The sequence below is a fragment of the Tasmannia lanceolata genome, unplaced genomic scaffold, assembly GCF_043159265.1.
Source record: "Tasmannia lanceolata isolate RefF3 unplaced genomic scaffold, GAP_Taslan_0.1 ptg000020l, whole genome shotgun sequence".
Taxonomy (NCBI): domain Eukaryota; kingdom Viridiplantae; phylum Streptophyta; class Magnoliopsida; order Canellales; family Winteraceae; genus Tasmannia; species Tasmannia lanceolata.
Window position 1 is genome coordinate 16,196,743 of NW_027518697.1, and position 21,276 is coordinate 16,218,018.

The 21,276-nt window shown below is 39.4% G+C and overlaps 1 long non-coding RNA gene across 2 annotated transcripts; it reads right to left on the bottom strand.

The window, feature by feature from the left end:
* Positions 1 to 1,317: 1,317 nt before the first annotated feature.
* Positions 1,318 to 20,767, bottom strand: LOC143854605 (uncharacterized). Of its 2 annotated transcripts, none has more exons than XR_013237554.1 (3): positions 20,605 to 20,767; positions 6,992 to 7,094; positions 1,318 to 4,823 (listed from the first exon to the last, which is right to left on the bottom strand). It is a non-coding gene; the product is annotated as an uncharacterized LOC143854605 (long non-coding RNA). The 2 variants fall into 2 exon arrangements; XR_013237555.1 differs by lacking the exon at positions 1,318 to 4,823 and adding an exon at positions 6,778 to 6,872.
* Positions 20,768 to 21,276: the final 509 nt, after the last annotated feature.

A 21,276-nucleotide genomic window follows, 5' to 3' on the forward strand; every position in this document is an offset into this window, starting at 1 on the left:
ATTTGGCTTGAAAAGTATAAGGAAGGGACAATGATGCCATGTCACTAGACATGCAATTAATACCCCGGTAGTCTCCAGGGATTTCGATGCTAGATTGGCGACCAATCACTATAAAGTTGAAGAAAAGTACATTTTTTTTGCTTGGAAAATTCTTGAGAATGCCTGGCATGTGGCATCCAAACAGAGAGATACAAGTATTTACCTTGTATAATAGTGATATAGTAGTGTTTGGTTGCCAAATTCATAGAGCAGTGGGAGAGGCTGACACTAACAATATTGAAAATAAAGAGAGAGAAGGCGGAGGGAGGGAGGAAGAAAGGGAAAAAGCGAAATTTTCTATGCCAAATTCCTTCTTTTTTGAGAAATATGTCTTGGAAAGTATAAGAAGGGGACAATGATGCCACGCCACTAGACATGCAATTACCACCTTTAAAACTTGTCGGGTAGTCTATGGGGATTTGAATGCTAATTGGCAACCAAACACCATAAACTTACCAAAAAGTGCATTTGTTTTTCTCGAGAAATCCTTTAGGATACCGGGCATTTGGCACTGGGCAGCCCTTTAGGATACCGTACATCTAGCCCTCCCCAAACCTTGCAGTGGCGGAGCCTCATGTACTGGGTCGCCCTTAAGAAATCATTTGGGATGCCGGGCATTTGGCAACCAAACCGTAAATACACTAGAGAGGCTGTCCCAAGTTAAAAAAGAGGTGAATATATCACTTTCTGTTAAAGTATAAAAATTAAAACACCTTTCTCCAACAACTTAAGCTTTTGGAGTAACTCGTAGTTTAACATGGTATCAGAGCAAATGCCTGGATTCAAACCTCCTTGATAGCAAAAATCCACATGAAATGGTCAAAACCAAAAGAAGGGCCACATGTGCCACGTGTAGGCCAACTCAAAGAAAGAGGGGCCACACGTGAGGGGGAGCGTTAAAGTATAAAAGATTAAAAAAGCCTTTTTTCCAACAGCTTAAGCTTTAGGAGTAACTGGTACAAATGACAGATGGTTTTCACATTATGCGCCTTTTTGCTTTGGCTTTAGCCACCACTTCAAGTCACGATCAAAGTTATCCTGGTAATGCGAATCATTTGGCCATCGCCCGGATTATAAAAAAAGGGTGGCCCAGTGCTCGAGGCTCCCGCCCTTGCGAATCATTATGCTGACAACCAAGATTGTACCCAAATTATTCATTGGGGTTTGTAGTACAACCAAAAGACAATTTTTTTCTTCATTTTTACCTTTTCTTGGTTTTTATTTTTGGTTTTTGTCTGCAACTGATCTCCTCTACCTGTCTCCTCTTGCCGTCACCGTTCAACGGTCGCCACCACCATCCATCCATAGAAAAAAAGAAGGGAAAGAGACAAAAAGATCGAAGAGGAAGAAGAAAAGGGAGAATGGGCAAAAAAATTGCCAAAAACCGGGCAATATCAGTTAAAAAATAGGAAAAACATCAGATAGATTGAATCTTCAAAAAATCAAGTTGAATCAAGGAAAAAAAAATCAGCTTAAATTCAAAAGTCAAATTGAACAGGAAAAAATTGCCTTAATGTAATTACTAATTTTTGTGATTTTTTTATTCTCTTTTCACCAATTTTTATTTTTATTCAATCCTACCTTTTTTTAATACTGCAACTTAGCGGGTTGGTAGGGCCACATACTAATCAAAATAACTTCCCCATTTAAGATAACAATTTCAGAATAGGTGATGGTAGACGTATTCTTCCTCTACAGCCACACAAATAAAAAATAAAAAATAAAAAAATAAATCCTTATCCAAGGTTATTCTTTGTTCATTATTTTTCTTCTCTTTCACTTCTATTTTCCAGCAATGAAGGTACACATGCAAATTTGTTGTGTTTCTAGGAAGGGTGAGTGCAACCCCCTAGATATGGAGTAATAGTATCCTAGAGGCAAAACATGAGACCCATTTTCACCCTTGATTCATTGTAGTGGGAGGCAAACTTTGCCTTGACATCAAATATAAATCTCTATTTTCACTCACAAATATGTGACTAAATATCCTTCATTTTGACAGTAGATCTGAGACAGGAGACCCCGCATCTCTCAAATTATAAAGGGGACATATTTCCAAGTAATCAAAACAATTGATCTTACTGGTATACAACATTATGAAGGACACTGAACACCCAGTTCTGGATTTGATTCAACCTTGGAACCAAAGTTTAAAAGTCCAATCAAGCTTCCTCGTATTCTGAAAATTCAAAGTTGGCATCAAAGAAAAAGTAACAAACAAAACTTGGGAGAGTAAATTCATGTTTATGTAACTCAAAGAAATACCATCAATGAATTCCATGTTCACTTCCTTGTAAACGCCCAGAGGTGATCCATGAACAGATAGGAGCATTTCACCATGCTTTGGCAGCCTTAGAGTTTTGGGTGTCACGCCAACTGATAACCTCTGGTTAGTGGTTTAACACACCTACAATTACAGTTATGAACTGTAAGCTAACACAAAAAAAATACAGAGTGGGCGCAACTCGGGTCGATTTTTTGGAATTTGGGTGGACTTTTTTCCATAAAATTGGGCAGGCTCAGGTCGTTTCCAATTCATCTTCCAGCAAAAGCAAAACCCAACCCGACCTAGTTAGAATATGTGGGATCCAACGGTTGGATTGGGTTAAGATCTCACCGTTGGATCATCTTGGAGGTAGATTGGGTAAGTTGGCTAAATGAAGCAACTAGATAAATTAGCCAAGTGAATTAGAAGAGGCAAGCAAGAGAGATTAGGAAAGTAGATTTGATTAGGTTAGATTAGAATATTCTAGTGTTATCTCTCTCCATAGTTGTCTTGATTTATTTCTATGTTTATCATGTAAGTGCTCTTTATAAGCACCATCAATTGTCTTTGTAGTTTATCCAAGATATTCAAGAATTAGTGAAATCCTTAAAATTCTTCATGGTATCAGAGCGGGTCGATCCTACCTGGGTGCGGCCTTGCTGACAACCCTACAATCTTTGCTTTCCGGCGGACGGCCGATCTAGCCGTCCGCCCGGCCACCATCTTTCCCAACTTTGTTTTACTGTCTTTTTTATTTTTCTCTTAGTTTTATTTGTCCTAACCATCCAACAGCACCATTGTGTTGTTTCAGTGTGTTTGCAGAAGTGCCATTATAAGATCACAAGGGTAGAGAATGAGTTCGTACATGTCCTTGAAATGTTCTTTTTTTTTTCCCGCTTTATATTCGGTGAACCATGGTGCCTTCACCTCAAAATTGATAATGGCAGCAACATTTCCTTCTAATTTTTAGACTTTCCTCATTAGCAAAACTTTTGCACTAGCTTTGATAAAGGCAGCCCCTCCATTCCATATTTCGTATCTCCAATCCCCATCTAAAATTTTATAGTTGGCTCATTATTGCGCCTTTCTCACGTAATTGCCGTTATTGTTCTAAACCATCTAATTGCCGCTTCTCACCAATTCTTTTTCTCTTCTTCACTTTTTTTTTTATATATATTTCGGTTGAGATACTTCATTTGAGGTGCGTGCCTGGAACATTCTCTCTTTTCAATTGAGGTGCTTCATTTGTTTTGAAGTGCGTGCTTGAGAGAGTTATTTTCAAATTTCATGAGGATCGGAACTTGCCGACCCATGTGTCTGGCCCATTGAGGCTCATTCTCGCCCATCGAGGCATCATTTTCGCTCTTCGAGGCTTTGGTCCAATGTGACCTATTTCCAGAAGGTTCGATATTCTAAATCGGCCTAATGACTTGCCCATTATGGCATTGGTCCATAGTGACCCATTTCTTGCCCATTCTGGCTTTGGTCCGTAGTGACCCATTTCTTGCACATTCCGGCATTGGTCCATAGTGACCCATTACCACTCGCCCATCGAGGCTTGATTCTTGTCTAGCCCATTGAGGCTATGATTTGTTCTCATCCATCTCTTCACGGCAAATCAACAAGCGGCGTCTTCTTCGGCAATATATATTCGGCGATAACATCAAGGCATATTCATCATCAAACTTCGGCAGTGCGGTTCCAATCAAAAGATTTTATTTTCTTATGGGGAGAAAATTTTATTTTCTTATTGGGGAATTTCATTGTAATCAAACGTATGTTGATTTTCAATCCACATACGTTTGAGGGGGCATGTTAGAATATGTGGGATCCAACGGTTGGATTGGGTTAAGATCTCACCGTTAGATCATCGTGGAGGTAGATTGGGTAAGTTGGCTAAATGAAGCAACTAGATAAATTAGCCAAGTGGATTAGAAGAGGCAAGCAAGAGAGATTAGAAAAGTAGATTTGATTAGGTTAGATTAGAATATTCTAGTGTTATCTCTTTCCATAGTTATCTTGATTTATTTCTATGTTTATCATGTAAGTGCTCTTTATAAGCACCATCAATTGTCTTTGTAATTTATCCAAGATATTCAAGAATTAGTGAAATCCTTAAAATTCTTCAAGTAGCACCCCTATTCTATGTCACAAATATTATTCTCGAGAATTTCTCGGCAAGCGAAAATCTTGGGATATGTTAAATCTTTTTTTTTTTCGGGTTTGGATTGGGAACAAACGATAAAAATAAAATTATTTAAAAAATATATAAATATATAAAATTGAAGAAAAAATATAAAATAAAAATTAATATAGTTAAAATATTGGGATAATATAGTAATATTTTATGATAAAAATGAAAATATCGCTATATTTTTAAAATCTTAGGATTATTTTGGGATTTTTTTATTTCATTAGAATGTCACGATAAAAAAACCAAAATTTTAACTCCAAAAAATTCAAATAAACTGGAAAGGTGTTGTCCTAGCATTTGAGTTTCTGACTGTTCCTCCAAAACCTGAAAAGGCAAACAAAGGAAAGTAGTGATCATATGTAAGACAACATAGAAGGGGCTCAAAAAGGTTTAAAAGTTGTAGTTTTAGAAAAAAAAAGACAATATATATATATATATGCGAAAACGGTTCCTACACACTTGTGTAGATAAGTTATCTACACACTAGCTTAAAATACAGTGGGGCCCACATTGTTTGGGTGATCAAAAGCATTCATTTGAAAGGCCCTCACATAGATAGGGTATCCACAAAAAATAAGATCCATAGGATCATCCTAACCATTTGAACCGTGGAGGCAAAAATGGACTAATTTGTGAAGGTTTACACACGTCCATTTTACCTCCACAAATCGTAGGGTTGGGATGATCCTATGGATCTGATTTTTTATGGACACCCTATCTATGTGAGGGCCTCTCAAATGAACGGTTTGGATCACCCAAACAATGTGGGCCCCCACTGTATTTTAAGCTAGTGTGTAGATAACTTATCTACACAAGTGTGTAGGAACCGTTTTCTCTCTCTCTCTCTCTCTATATATATATATATATATATATATATATATATATATATATGAGGAAATGGTTTGTGTGCAGCTGCACAGATAAGCTATTTGTTGCATGGCTGCACAAACTATGGTGAGGCACAATTTTTTGGGGGATCCAAGGCATTCATTTGGAAGGCCCTTCCATGGATAGGGTGTGTACCAAAAATCAACCCTATAGGATCATCCTAACCCAATCAAAGTTGGAGGGGGAAATGGACAAATACTGTTTCTGCCCATTTTTTCCCTCCACAAATGGCAGGGTTAGGATGATCCTAAATGGCTGATTTTTGGTACACACCCTATCCATGGAAGGGCCTTCCAAATGAATGCTTTGAATCCCCCCCAAAATGTGGCCCCCACCATAGTTTGTGCAGCCATGCACAAATAGCTTATCTGTGCAGCTACACACAAACAATTTCCTCATATATATATATATATATATATATATATGAGGAAACTGTTGGTGAGCTTAAGCTCACCAAACTTATGGTTAGCTAGCTTGCCCAATCACATGGGGGCCCACTTTGTTAGGATGATCCAAACCATTCATTTGAAAGTCCCTTACATAGATGGGGGGGTGTACCAAAAATCAGCTCCATAGGATCATCCTAACCCCTCCATTTGTGGAGGACAAAAATGGACAGACACAAATCTGCCCCATTTTTGTCCTCCACAAATGGAGGGGTTAGGATGATCCTATGGAGCTGATTTTTGGTACACCCTCTATCTATGATAAGGCCTTGCAAATGAATGGTTTGGATTACTCCCCAAAATGTGGGACACATGTGATTGGGCAAGCTAGCTCACCAACAGTTTCCTCTCTCTCTCTCTCTATATATATATATATATATATATATATATATATATATATAGAGAGAGAGAGAGAGAGAGAGAACATTTCCTACACACTTGTGTAGGTAAGTTACCTACACACTAGCTTAAAATACAGTGGGGGCCCACATTGTTTGGGTGATCCAAACCATTCATTTGAATGATCCTCACATAGATAGGGTGTCCACAAAAAATCAGATCCATAGGATCATCCTAACCATTCAAACTGTGGAGGCAAAAAATGGACTAATTTGTGAAGGTTTATACACGTCCATTTTACCTCCACAAATCGTAGGGTTGGGATGATCCTATGGATCTGATTTTTTGTGGACACCCTATCTATGTGAGGACCATTCAAATGAATTGTTTGGATCACCCAAACAATGTGGGCCCCCACTGTATTTTAAGGTAGTGTGTAGGTAACTTACCTACACAAGCGTGTAGGAAATGTTCTCTCATATATATATATATATATATATATATATATATATATATATATATATGAGGAAATTGTTTGTGTGTAGCTGCACAGATAGAACTCATGTGAATATACTGTCATGGTAAAGAAAGGCTATTGATATTGGCAATACCATGTTTTAATAATTGCACGAACTCAACTTGTCTTTTCTTTTGTAATGGCCCACGAGAGCTTTTGGGGAACTGTAAAGACCTTAGGGAACTGTTTAAATAGGAAAAGACAAGATGAGTTAGTGCAATTATCAAAATACGGTAGTGCCAATACCAGTAGCCTAAAGAATTGGAAGTCTACTTCTATCTCCTCCTTATATATGTTCATACCTGATTTACTTGAAAATTCAAAGCCCACTGATATCTAAAAACATGAACCGAGCAAACGCAACTGGCCGGATCAGCAATTGTTCAATCTCCACATCACGGATACCTGAATTTCAGTAATTCGATGTTCAATTGTATGAGCACAACAAACAATTAGCAAATTTGAACCTTTTAATAGAATAAAATCATCCACAAGAGTAAAATGACACAAATCATACATCCATAAACCACAAACAATGAAGTCAGCAAAACAAAGAATGTGCAATACTGACAATTACAAAAACCCAATGAAGGACTATGATAACTCCAACATGCAATTAGTAACTGCATAAATATGAGATAGAGAAACATCTCTGAAGGTCAGATTAGGGAGAAATTTCAGGCCAATCTAATTTATTTAAAACAGAAATTATGATGATCAACTCCTTCTCACAGTTCCAAGTCAAAACACCTCAGATTTTCACCCCAAATATGAGACTATTATTGAGGGATAGAATTGAAAAATAAATAAATAAAAAGTGAAAAACTGACTGCTTATGGGATTCTGAAGTGGAAAGAGCAAGTCATGTATGAGAATTACATAGTGTGTATGTCTCAGCCAGTAGCCACACTTTGTTTTATGAAATTTGTAATGTTGCATATGAGTGTCAAATGTTAAAAACTTAAAGTGAATAATAGATAACAATAGATGATCAAGCATCGTATCTTAAATATAAGGGAGAGGATTTTCTCATGCTTTTATAAATTCTCATGCAATCCGAACGCACTGAGGTGGGTGGTGTAATCAATGGACACATCAGTGTCTTCATAATATGTCACAGATGGGAACAATATCGGCACATTCCATGTCAACTGTCGGAGCACAACAATATGGTTAGTGGGTCACGATAGCATTTCTCACAATATAATATACAGGAATTATATGATATCTGCGTATTTTTTTTCCAAGCCAAATTACAGGGAGCAAAATATAGGTGGCTTCCACTTGTTTGGTGATGCAAAACATTCATCTTTTGCTCCCTACAAGGAATGGGTCATATACAAAAACTATCCAGCATCTGACAATCCTAGACCTCCCATTCATATAGATATTTGTACCATTATGATTTATATTCTGAATTATACATTTTACCCGCCAAATTTGAAGTGTTAGAATGTCCAGCAACGAAGATTTTGGAGCGAAGAAGGCCCTATCCAATGGGGGAGCATAAAAAAATATACCTTTGAAAGGTAACTTATACTAATCATTATAGCCAATTTCATTTACGACCTGAACCATGATAAGCATCCCAGGGATGGTAAATACTAGACTTTGACTAGGACTCATAGTTAACAGAGAAGTCTATGCCAATATAATAGCGCATTTTCATACAGATTCACACTTTGAGCACAAAAGTTGTGTTTCGACTAACCCCAAGTTGCTTTGGCTCTCAATGTAGCATGTACAGACGATTCAACATCACACACACCCACACACACACACACACACACACACACACACACACAATACACACATATATGCACGACTGTACGTGTATAAATTTAAATGCTAGTTGTTTCCGCTAACATTAACTTCAATGGTAGATATCAAAAACCTATTTATCTGTTTATATATTGGTTTAATGATCTAATGGTTAAAAACTGAATGACTAAAAGTAGTCATAGAAAGAAGCTATTTATATAGCATGTACGGAAGATTCAACCTCATACATGTGTAGATCTTATACACATACATGCGTAGATTTATACACACATACTTACATACATACATGTATGTGTACAGAAATATAAATGCTAGTTGTTTCCGCTAAATTTAACTTCAAATAGCAATGGCAGATATTGAATTACCTGTTTTTCTAGTAACAAAGCACAACACAAGAAATAAAATTTCTTCTACCATCATGACCACTTAAGGGATGTAGTTTCTTTTCGACTTCCAGCTCCTCCAAATTGGTGTCAAAATCTTTATACCAACCAAATTGGAGCGGGCTACAATACATTGAACGTTTTGTTTAAAGCAATAAGGAGTCCAGATACATCCAGTCCATGTTGCTTCTAGTACTAATATGCATTAATCGAAAATGTAAGAAATCAATGCTGATTAGATGGTAAGAGTGAAACCAATAGTTTTAATCTTGTACGTCCATATTATAAGTTCAAATGGAACAAAGATTTACAAGGGGTGAATGGTGAAACGTTTACGTAACAACAAACTTGGAAGTTAGTACAGGGTTCCATGTAAAGAGAAGCTATCCACTTATTTTTAAAAAAGGGCAGCCCAGTGCACGAGGCTCCCACCATTCCAGGGTCTGGGGAGGGCTAGATGTATGCAGCCTTACCCCTACTTTGCAGAGAGGTTGTTTCCGTGAGTCAAACCCATGACCACCAGGTCACAATGGAGCAACCTTACCCTTGTGCCAAGGCTCTCCCTCGAGCTAACCATTTCTTTTGATTAACATAATTTGGGAGCCAGGAAATTAATGAAATTAATTGGTACACTTTGATAATATTGTTCCTATTCATAGCATTAAGTATTTTCATGCCATAACTTTGCACATGCTCCTAGTATATAATTAATTGCCCATTAGATTTTAGTTCCAATATATGTCTACGATTCATTAGGACATTTTGTAAGTTTTAGCGGCAGTATGGCCATTGCTTGCATGCCCTGATTGTGGGCCGGACTACCAAAAATTATATCCCTATATATGAAAGGGGAAATCATAGCAGGTGCCATTGCGTGATGCAACTCGAACCCTTGGGATCCATCAAACAAGTTCAAATTGCTAGGAAGATCAAACTACTAGATGGAAATCCACCAGGTAGAACAAAATCGTCTTAAAATTAATTTGTACCAGTAAACACCATATACAAATTGCAATGCAAAGTAGTGAGAATTCGAACAACTTGAGTTCAGTATTTTAATAATGTCTAATGCAACACAAATTGCAAGTCAAGACAGACCTAGACATCTAACCTTCCAAAAAGGCAGAACTTTGTGCCCAAGGTATCCCAAAAAAGAAACCGTGTGCCCAAGTATCCCTTCTGTGCAATTTCTATCACATTTCAAAGATTTTTTTTTGACATACGGCAACTATTTATATGGGGTTTACAAGATTTTTTGGTCTAAAGTCATAGATCAAAGTATAGTGGCAGAAACAATGATAATTTTTTGGTGAAAATTTAAGAGGAGCCAAGTATGATCCGAGGGTTGCTCTCTTGGCAACACCGTACTGGTCAGTTTTGGTGAAGTATTTAGAGATAAAAATGGTCACATTTTATTTTCTTTCCTGGGTCTGATCACTCAAGCCGATTCGACTGAGGCAGAAACTAGAGCTTTACACTTCCGTTTGTTAATCTTATTTGGGCATATGGAGGGAAGACATAAGATGTAAGGCGACCCTTCTAATGTGATTTGATGGACGCATGGGAGCAGCCCTGACCTGTGGAAGTTTGCTATGTGTATTGACGTGATTGGGTATATGGTTGCGGAGACAATGACATTTTAAATCCTTGAATTTTGAGCTCTTGAAGTAGAGAAGATTTTCCGACCCCCATATTATGAACAAAAATCTTTCAAACCAAAGATTAAAAAATCAACGAAGATTTTCCAAACGATTATCCAAAATACAATGAGGATATTATCATGATGAAGAAAATGTGTGGCAAAAGAATTTATCTTCTAAAGAAAAAAGATTATAATGATGAGGATGACATGCCAAAAAACTTTCCTGATTACAACAATGAGGAAAAAGAAGAATCTGTAGAGGAAGATTTTGAAAAGGAAGGTAAAACTTCTTGAACACATAAATTTTAGACAACAACAAAAACTTTTGAAGATTATAGTTGGACATCTTGAGAAAGTAGATGGGGAGGTCTACTAGCATTTGATTTGATGGAGGGATTTCAACAATGTCTCAAACTAACTTACAAGCATTGAATTTCATCAATCCGCTAAAAAGCAACATAAAATGTATCGGCATACTAGCAAGAACAGACTTAATGAGTGATTGTACCCCTAATGAAAGAAGACACTTCTTCCATGGAGATAGCTTCCTCTCAACAAGCTCAATCACAAAATCCCACAAGCTCTTACGAGTTCCCCCCACCCACCACCACCACTCACCCACCCACACACAGAGTTAAGTATAGCGACAGGCCTGCAACCCAGGATACTAGCAAATCCCTCCAACTTTCTTCTTTCCAACATGAGCCCCATTACTGACAACTTGAAAAAGTTAACTCACTGGTTTTCATTGCTTCATACTATCGGATAACTATCTTAAGGTTCATCACCTACGACTCACTAGCTTTATCTACATATTGCGGGTGCGTTATATCCAATCCCGGGAAGCTCAAAACAAAACCATGAATGAGACTGCCACCATGTGCCTTGTCTAACGTCTGACTCAAAGGATCCAGAATGATCATAAATAAGAAAGTGAAAAGGAAGTCTCCTTGGCGAAGACCTCTAGCGAACTTAAAGAAGCCCTTACGGGATACATTCACCAGCACTGAGAACCAAGATGATGAGGCGCAAATACGAATCCACGATCTCCATCAGAGTCCAAACCCTTCTGATCCATGTAGTGTTTAAAAACTCCTTGACTCGACAAGGAACTCGCCCAGTCGACTCCTTTTTAGCTTGGCCGGGTTCTGCGTTGCACCACATCCGCATTCCGCGTTTTGCCCTGTTAACTTACCAACTTCTCCAAAAGCTTAAGCTTTTGGAGAAAGGCGTTATTTATCTTTTATACTTTAACACTCCCCCGCATGTGTGGCCCACTTGGCAAACACGTGGCACATGTGGTCCCACTTTGGGCCGACCATCGCTTGTGGATTTTTGTTATCCGGGAGGTTTGAACCCGAGACCTTTGGCTCTGATACCAACTTACCATCTTCTCCAGAAGCTTAAGCTTTTGGAGAAAGGCGTTATTTATTTTTGATACTTTAACATGCCCTATAGAGTTAATAAATTCGCTTGACTCTCCCGAGTTATGACCACGTCAACCGCGTTCTTAGCCCCGTCCGCTCTGAGTCGACAAGGATTTTTCTTAGCCACGGTCCGCGTCGCATCCGCATTTTTAAACATTGGATCCATGATAATCGAGGCACTCCCACTCCACCCTATCATAGGATTTCTCCGTGCCAATTTTACATAGCTCCTGTCTATGCCTACACTTAATGTAGAAGTCCAAACACACATTAGAAATGAGAGTCCCATTAAGAACCTACCTCCTATGGATAAAGGCGCTTTACGGCTTAAAGATGATCCTCCCAAGAACAAGCCTTAACAAATCAGACAACAGCTTGACCAAAATGGCAAAACCTTACACACACTCCTCACTAAACTAATAAGACAAAAATCTGCCAGGTGGTCCCACCAGCCCTCTTAGAAGTTAGTGTAATTAAAGAGGCGTCCGTGCTCATATAGTGGCACATCCCGTCAAAGAACTACGTGTGGATCTTCATAATATCAACTTGAACCACCTCTCAGAACTCTTGAAAGAATGCCAAGCAGAAGCCATCTGGCCTAGAGGCACCAACCCCTCATTGAAAAACCAATTTATTGACTTCCCCAACACTGAAGGGTCACTCGATCTCCTCCTTTTCATACACTTGACAATTCTTTGATTGTGTTCAATACTTGCATGGCAATCTTTTTTTTTTTTTTTTTTTATGACGTAGGATGTCCCCACCCCCTTCGGGAGTAGGACTAGTCCCTACGGATACACGCAACGACACACACACCACGTGTATCAGGTAAGTCGGAGGCAGGATTCGAACACTCATCAACAGGGAGCATACTCGTGACTTTATGCCGAAGAGCCAACTGCCTCGGTGTGTTTGCATGGCAATCTTCCCCTTTGGGGGCGATCTATGTGGAACTACAACTCTATCTTTTGGCCCACTATACTTTATATGCACCCCTCTCTTATTTTGTATTTATTATACCCATTAGATTTGATACATACACCCCCTAGTTTACCTACATCATTTTACCCTGCAACATTGTCAAGACCAAATGGAGATGAGGCTTCTCTCTCAGGTTGTTATTCCACACTGGTGTTTCAAAAGCTTCAGCCATGGGCAACTGCTTCAACGATGTAGGGAATCATAGATCTGTTATAATCCATTTGTATGATATGCGGCTTACACAATGACACTGGTAGAGATTCAAGAACAACACAATTGACAGTAAAGCTGATTGTTGATATTAGTATCTTGATGCGAAACCGGGACTTAGAAGGAAATAGTTTCAGGTACCCCTTCCCTTCCTCCCTCCCTAACACTGGTGGAGATTCAAGGGCAACACATGTGACAGTAAAGCTGATTGTTGATATTAATATCTCGATATGAAACCGGGACTTAGAAGGAAATAATTTCAGGTACCCCTTCCCTCCTTCCCTCTACCACACCGCTACTTAAAAGTTAAAACCATTGTCTATCAACCTTTACGAAGCTTTTAGGGCCTCTTTGGATAGCACTTTGCATACAATCTTATATGCAAATGGTTTTAAAGTTAAATATAATCATTTGCATATTATGCGATTAGTGATATGCATGTTTGTTTGGATACCCTCTTAAAATAAGATTATTTGCAATATTATTGTTGCATATCTATTTGGATACCCGTGTCTGTGGTATTAACTTATAATATTGAAAAATGTGTTCTTATTGTACTATCACATACATCTTAGGGCATCACGACCATATATATGATTCAATAAGTGGATTAATACAACTGGCCATCTTGTGGGCCCACTATGAATGAACCATGATACAAAGAACATACTGATTGGAGATCCTAATCGTCTATTGAATGACGATGGTGTTGGAGGTGGAGGTGGTGGTGGTGATTACGTGTAGATCATCGTACCATAGGATGAGTCCACTTGGTGTGCCCCTCCTTGGATTCTCTATTGACCATGGCAAAAAAAAAAAAAAAAACTTTGTTCAAAATTTTGATTTTTAATTGAAACAACATAATAATTGCAATATCTACCATGTCGACTTGGTGAGTCCCACCTTGGATTTCCCATTGACTGCACAAAAAAACGAGAAATACCTCTCCAAATAAGGATCAAATACGATTTGCAGCAAGCAACAAGTTCCAAAAAAGAGAAGACCATATTTGCATGGTTCGCCAGTGTGCCTACTTCCACAAGAGAAGAGCTTCACTATTTCATTTTTTAGGGTTACAAAACTCTCCTTGGCCAAGAAAACCTAAAATTTTGAAACCCTAAAATGTGGCAAAACCACTACTGTAGGGGGACAAAACCCACCGCCGGTGAACACACGGAAATTCCCAAGATCTTGCACTAACAAGATGGAGAAAATATGTGCCAACAAACCACAACCACAAAAGGTAGCAAATCACATGCAACCACATGAAGATAAGAATATACGTGGTTCACCACAATGGGCAACTCCACGGACAAGGAACACACAATCCGCTATTTAGAACCAAAATAGTACAATGTTACTGCCACCGGCAAAACCCTTCTCTCTAACCTTCTATGCAACCCCAAAGCAACACTCAAATCTCTACACCGAGTATGAGGAATACCCCCCAATACAATGGCATGCAAAGAAAACCTAATGAAGAAGAAATATGGAAGAAGAAGATCACACCTCCAAGAAGAACGTTGCTAGCGCTCCCAAGAGAAAAGCCCTCTTGCCTTGCCCTAGCCTTTCTTCTCACCCTCAAGATGAAGAACCTTTCTTTTGTTCCACCACAGAAGCCCTCCTAGAGCCCCAAGAGAAAACCCCATCTTCTCGGCCTAGATTTTCTCCTCTCACCCTTGAGTAGAAGAACCACCTTGAGTAACCAAGAAAAAAAAGAAGAAGAGAAATCCTTGTTTTTTGTATCACCACAAAAAACCCTCCTAGAGCGCCAAGAGAAAACCCCTCTTTCCTTTCCCTAGATTTTTGTTTAAGGGGGATGTGTGTTTGTGTATACAAAAAATAAGGATTTCTCTTCTTCTTCTTCTTCTTATTGGTTACTCAAGGGTGAGGAGAAAATCTAGGGCAAGAAGAGAGGTTTTCCCCTTAGGACTCTAGGAGGGCTTTTGTGATGGAACAAAAGCAAAGTTCTTCATCTTGAGGCGAGAAGAAATGTTAGGGCAAGGCAAGAAGGCTTTTCTCTTGGAGGTGTGATCTTCTTCCATATTTCTTTTTCATTAGTTTTTCTTTGCAAGCCATTATATTGGAGGGTTTTCCAAAGGGGTTTTCCTCATACTCGGTGTAGAGATTTGAGGGTAGCTTTGAGGTTGCATAGAAGGTTGGAGATAAAGATTTTATCGGTGGATTTTACCGGTGGAGGTAACATTTTACTATTTTGGTTCTAAATAACAGATTGTGTGTTGCTTTATCCGTGGAGTAGCCCATTGTGGTTAACCACGTATATTCTTATCTTCTTGTGGTTGCTTGTGATTTGCTCCCTTTAGTGGTTGTGGTTTGTTTGCATATATTTTCCCCATATTTTTAGTGTAAGATCTTGGGAATTTTCGTGTGGCCGCCAGTGGTAGATTGGTGGTGGGTTTTGGCCCTCTACAATTGGTATCAAAGCACAGGGAGTGGTAACCCCAGTTTGCCTTCGAGGGTGGGAATGTCCCTCGGGGAAGATCTCGGAAACCCCGGTGTAGTATCTCGTGGTTCCCACGTTGCAGCCACGTGGAGGGGCGAGATGATTCATCTTTCTTCCGCGTGGGGGTGGGGTGGGGTGGGGGGGGGGGGGGTGGGGGAGATTGTTGGGGGTTCCACGTAAAAGCAAAAGATCCCACATCGGATAAGTAAAAGGGATGTGGATGGGTTATAAGGGAATGCCCCCTCTCCCCCCCCCCCCCTTAATGGCTAGCTTTTAGGGGCGAGTTCTACCCGGTTAAATACAAATCGTATCAGAGCACAGGGCGTGGTAACCCCGGTTTGCCTCCGAGGGCAGAGATGTCCCTCGGGTAAGATCTCGGAAACCCTAGTGTAGTATCTCATGGTTCCCACATTGCTGCCGAGTGGAGAGACGAGATGTTCCACGTTGCTTCCACATGGAGGGGGAGATTGTTGGGGGTTCCATGCAAAAGCACGTCGGATAAGTAAAAGGGATGTGGATGGGTTATAAGGGAATGGGCACCCTCCCTCTAATGGCTAGCTTTTAGGTGTGAGTTCCCTACCCTGTTAAATTCCTAACCTCTCGAAAAAACATAAAGAAAACCTAACCTCTTGAAATCCTAAAATGTGGCATATATATAAGCCTAACCTGAAATGTGGCATATATATTTTTTCTCAATGAGAAAATAAATACATTGAGAAAATTACCGAAATACCCTTTAGCGGAAACCCGCATGTGTGTCGAGCACATATTTCCTCGGGAGTCCTTTATAATGCACATTTATCCATAGGAAGTAGATTCTTAATGGGTTTTGGTTCTGCCCTATTGATTAATCTAAACCGTTTATGTGGTAGGCCACAGTACAGTGGATAAACAAACAAATTGCACAGTTCAGGCAGATAAAACTTGAAATTGTGCAATGCAAGCAAATATAACAAGGATGGCAATAAAAGAATTTTAGTACGTCTGGCATTCACAGTGTATACGACACATACAAAATCATTCAAATCCGAACTTTCACAACTATCAGATACAAAAATAGATTAAAAAAAAAATTGAAGAGTATTGTGATCTCAGAACCTAATTCAAATGGTGTAGGCAACAAAAATCAAAATGATCCAAAAACAATCTTCAAAAACAACTTATTTCAACTCAACCAAATAAAAATTATAAAACTAAAGAGCATATGGTTAACATGTATTCATCAGGGCAAGTACACTCATATAAATTCATAGAAATGTCACCAGACCCACTTAATCGGGTTTGCCCAGAGATACGGAGACCATTATAAAAAACAGAGATACACACGCAGAGAGAGAGAGAGAGATATTCTAAGTTACAGAAAAATCTTCATATGAAAATACTCAAATAAGCAATACCCATCTCCTCAACTTAAGTACAGACATTAAAAGGAAATATCTAATCTTAGGCTCTAAGTTTTGGGTTATTGCAAAACCCAATTGCATGTTAGCAGTTTAGGTGAAATTCATATGTGAGAAACGTTATATGAAAAGAAATCTCAGACATTGCATACATAAACAGATTCTTAGAGATAAATATGAGAGAGAGAGAGAGAGAGAGAGAGAGAGAGAGAGAGAGAGAGAGAGAGAGAGAGAGAGAAGGAGGCATACTGATACAAATTCAGATCAACAGGGGACCATAGATCAAGGGATCAAGCAAGGAAGGGAAGGTTGGATTGAAGCTATTGAACAACACAGGACAAACAGGGTCAGGGTCAGGCGACAACCCAAAGGGATGAAGAATTACATCAAGCATTAGTTTAAAGGTCAAGATTAGTTAGTAGATTAGTATCTAAGGATTGTTAGTTTACTTTTAAATTGCAATTCTGTTTTTCTGTAACAAAAAGGGAATATATGACATGTGCAAGATCTGTCAGTGTAACCAACTGAAAGGGACATTCCAATATAAAGGAATGAACCTCATTTGGAAAAGGTAAGAAAAAAGAAATATTCCTTCGTCTCTCTCTTGTTCTTCTCTCCCTCATCTTCTTTTCCCTCTGTTTCGTTCCCTATTTCTTTCTAAATTCCATTTGAGCAGATCTGAAACTTCCAGAACTGTATCAATGGTGCTTTCATTGAGTCTCCTCTCAGCAGCAATGGAAGAACATTACCATGCACAAGCTAAGATCGATGAGCACTTCAAGCTCTGCCAACAGCAAATCAACGAAATCCGTCTCACTCAATCACAACAACACGAAGAACTCGTAGCCCTGCTCAAGCAATTGCAGACCCGTACCCAAAACCCCTACCTACATCGACCTACAGGTGAAGCCATTGATGAGGTCCCTGATTGCATCATGGAGGATGATAATGATGAAATTTTAGAGGACACTTCAACTGAAAATTTGGGGGATAAACCCGCGGAAATCAGCTTCCCCACACTCGTCGGTCAACAAAATCCAAGTACTATACCTCTCACAAGGGTACGCCCTAACCATTCCCTCCATGTTTTGATCGATACTGGTTCAACTCACAATTTTGTGAAGGACCAAGTTGCAAATATAATTAAATGGCCAATAGTACCACCCACTCCATTCAGAGTTTTAATTGGAAACGGGGAATCATCCCTTTGTCCTAAAAAATGCCTTGATGTCAAACTCAATCTCCCAACACCTGAATTCCAATTTGCTTTAGTCCTCCTACCTTCTAATGGGGCTGCTGTTATTTTGGGCATTCAATGGTTAGAGGAACTCGGAGCTGTTCTGGAATGTTCATCCGCTCACAAACTGTTTGCCAAATTGTCTCAATGTCAATTTTGCCAAAATATGCTTGACTCTTTGGGACAATTGTTGTCTGGCCTTGGCTTACAATCTGATCCTGATAAGGTTCAAGCCATGCAACATTGGACATGGCCCTCCTCTTTGAACCACTTGTGCGGATTCGTCGGCCTGACAGGCTACTCCCGTCAATTTCTTCTTCATTATGCTACTGTAGCCTCCCCTCTCACAGACCTCTTACAAAAAGATGCTTTTCCGTGGAGTTCTGAAGCTCCAAAGGCATTTGCTCATTCAAAGACATGCCTAAGAACAATGTTCGAGGCACTCTATGGAAGAAAGCCTCCTACAATACCATTGTACAATTCAGGCTCTTCTTCCATTGAAGCAGTGGAGGACGACCTTCCACAACGTGATCAGATTTTAATCCGTCTCAAGTATACTTTACATCAATCTCAAGCGAGAATGAGCTGTCTAGTGGATCAGAAACGTCTTGACAAGCGATTGGAGATACCTTGGCAAACACCTACAGGAGACCCTGGTTTGTTGCCAACACCGTCAGTTTTTCCTAACAAAACCATCCAGATACCTCCCTCAAACCAGCCTTTGGTACGAACACGGCAATTGTCGAGGGAAGAAATGAAATCCAAGCGCGAAAACGGACTTTGTTATTACTGTGATGATAAATACACTCCGGGACATGACTGTCGAAAACAGGTTTACCATCTGACTGCAATTGATGATGATATTGAATTGGTCGAGGACGATGGTATCAACATTGTTCATGATGTCAATGAAAAAGAACCATCAGGAGACAATCCCGCTGAAATCTCTTTTTATGCAATTGTGGGTCCGCAAACTCCTAGTACTATCAGAGTTACTGGAACCTATGCTAATCAATCTATCCATGTTTTGATAGACAGTGGATCTACACACAATTTCCTCAAGGACAACGTGGCTCAGACGTTCAATTGGCCCATTCTTCCTACGTCTCCTTTCAAAGTTCTTATTGGCAATGGTGAATCTTTAGTTTGTAACAAACAATGTGTCCAGGTTCCACTAACTTTACAAAATCATCACTTTACATTTGATTTCTTCATTCTTCCAATCAAAGGCGCAGATGCGGTGCTAGGTATTCAATGGTTGGCTCAGTTGGGACCCATTCTAACTAATTACCAATCATCCACCATGGATTTCCATTGGAATGATATCCCAATTACATTGGTCGGAGAATCTGGGCTGAACCCCTCTTCCCTCAAGGCAGCCCACTTCAAGGGTCTTTCCAGAACAGATTCAATAGCTTCTTGTTTTCAACTAATCTGCGTTGACGACACTATGGCATCTTCACTCTTGGCTACCGCAGCAGATCCTCTATTTCCAACTGATTTACCAACAGATGTGGCTCACCTCTTACAACAGTTCCTCCCTGTTTTTAAGGCTTCCACTACCTTACCTCCTCCAACAGAAATTGACCATCAACTTCATCTGTTACCAGGCTCTTCCCCAGTCAATGCCAAACCGTATAGATATCAGCATTTTCAGAAAAATGACATTGAAAGACTTATACAGGAAACGCTCCACAATGGTCTCATTGTACCCAACCATAGTCCTTATTCATCCCCAGTTCTGTTGGTCAAGAAGAAAGACAATACTTGGAGATTTTGTGTCGACTATCGTGCGTTGAATGCCATTACGATCCGAGACAGGTTTCCGATTCCTCCGATTGATGACCTACTAGATGAATTACATGGTGCTGCAATATTTTCCAAACTGGATTTTAACCTTGAGGACAAGGTTACTTTTGAAGGGCTGGGCAATGATACAAATTCAGATCAACAGGGGACCATAGATCAAGGGATCAAGCAAGGAAGGGAAGGTTGGATTGAAGCTATTGAACAACACAGGACAAACAGGGTCAGGGTCAGGCGACAACCCAAAGGGATGAAGAATTACATCAAGCATTAGTTTAAAGGTCAAGATTAGTTAGTAGATTAGTATCTAAGGATTGTTAGTTTACTTTTAAATTGCAATTCTGTTTTTCTGTAACAAAAAGGGAATATATGACATGTGCAAGATCTGTCAGTGTAACCAACTGAAAGGGACATTCCAATATAAAGGAATGAACCTCATTTGGAAAAGGTAAGAAAAAAGAAATATTCCTTCGTCTCTCTCTTGTTCTTCTCTCCCTCATCTTCTTTTCCCTCTGTTTCGTTCCCTATTTCTTTCTAAATTCCATTTGAGCAGATCTGAAACTTCCAGAACTGTATCACATACCTTGGTCTCGATTTGCAGTCGAGCGGTCCTTGTTTTGGCAAAGGAACTCTTTTACTTAGCAAATAGGGTCAACATGTTGGAGTGAATGTAGATTTTAAACCAAAATGCCCACGGTGGATTTTAAAACCGACATGCCCATCAATTTGTAACCAAAATGCCCATGGTAGATTTTTATTTTTTGACTCAGACCAAAATCAAAATGCTCTTATACGTGAAAAGACAGAGAAAATATATATTACATTGTAAAAAGATCAAGATACCCATGGAGTTCGATGGTAAGTTTTGAATAAGTGCAGGGGAATATCAGTTCTGTATATTCCAGCTTTCTTATATATAAATGCATGGGTGTAAAAACATGGGCCCAACCCATCAAATACGTGTAAAATTGTAGGCCCAACCATACACGTGGGCCCGGTTGGAGATTGTGGGATGTACCCGATCAAAGCATGAGGCAAAATGGTTAGCCCCACCTGATGCATTGGTTTGGAATTGAGTTGGTGGGACCCACCCTATCAAAACATATCACTGATATTCATCTTTTCACGTTTAATTAGATATTGGGAAAGTGGCTTATTTCCCAAGCAACAGATGAGTTGCCGATTCTGTTGGGAAGCCTAAATAGAAAGTGGCTTTGGGTTTTGAAAAGTCTCACGGCAGAACAAGAAAGAGAGA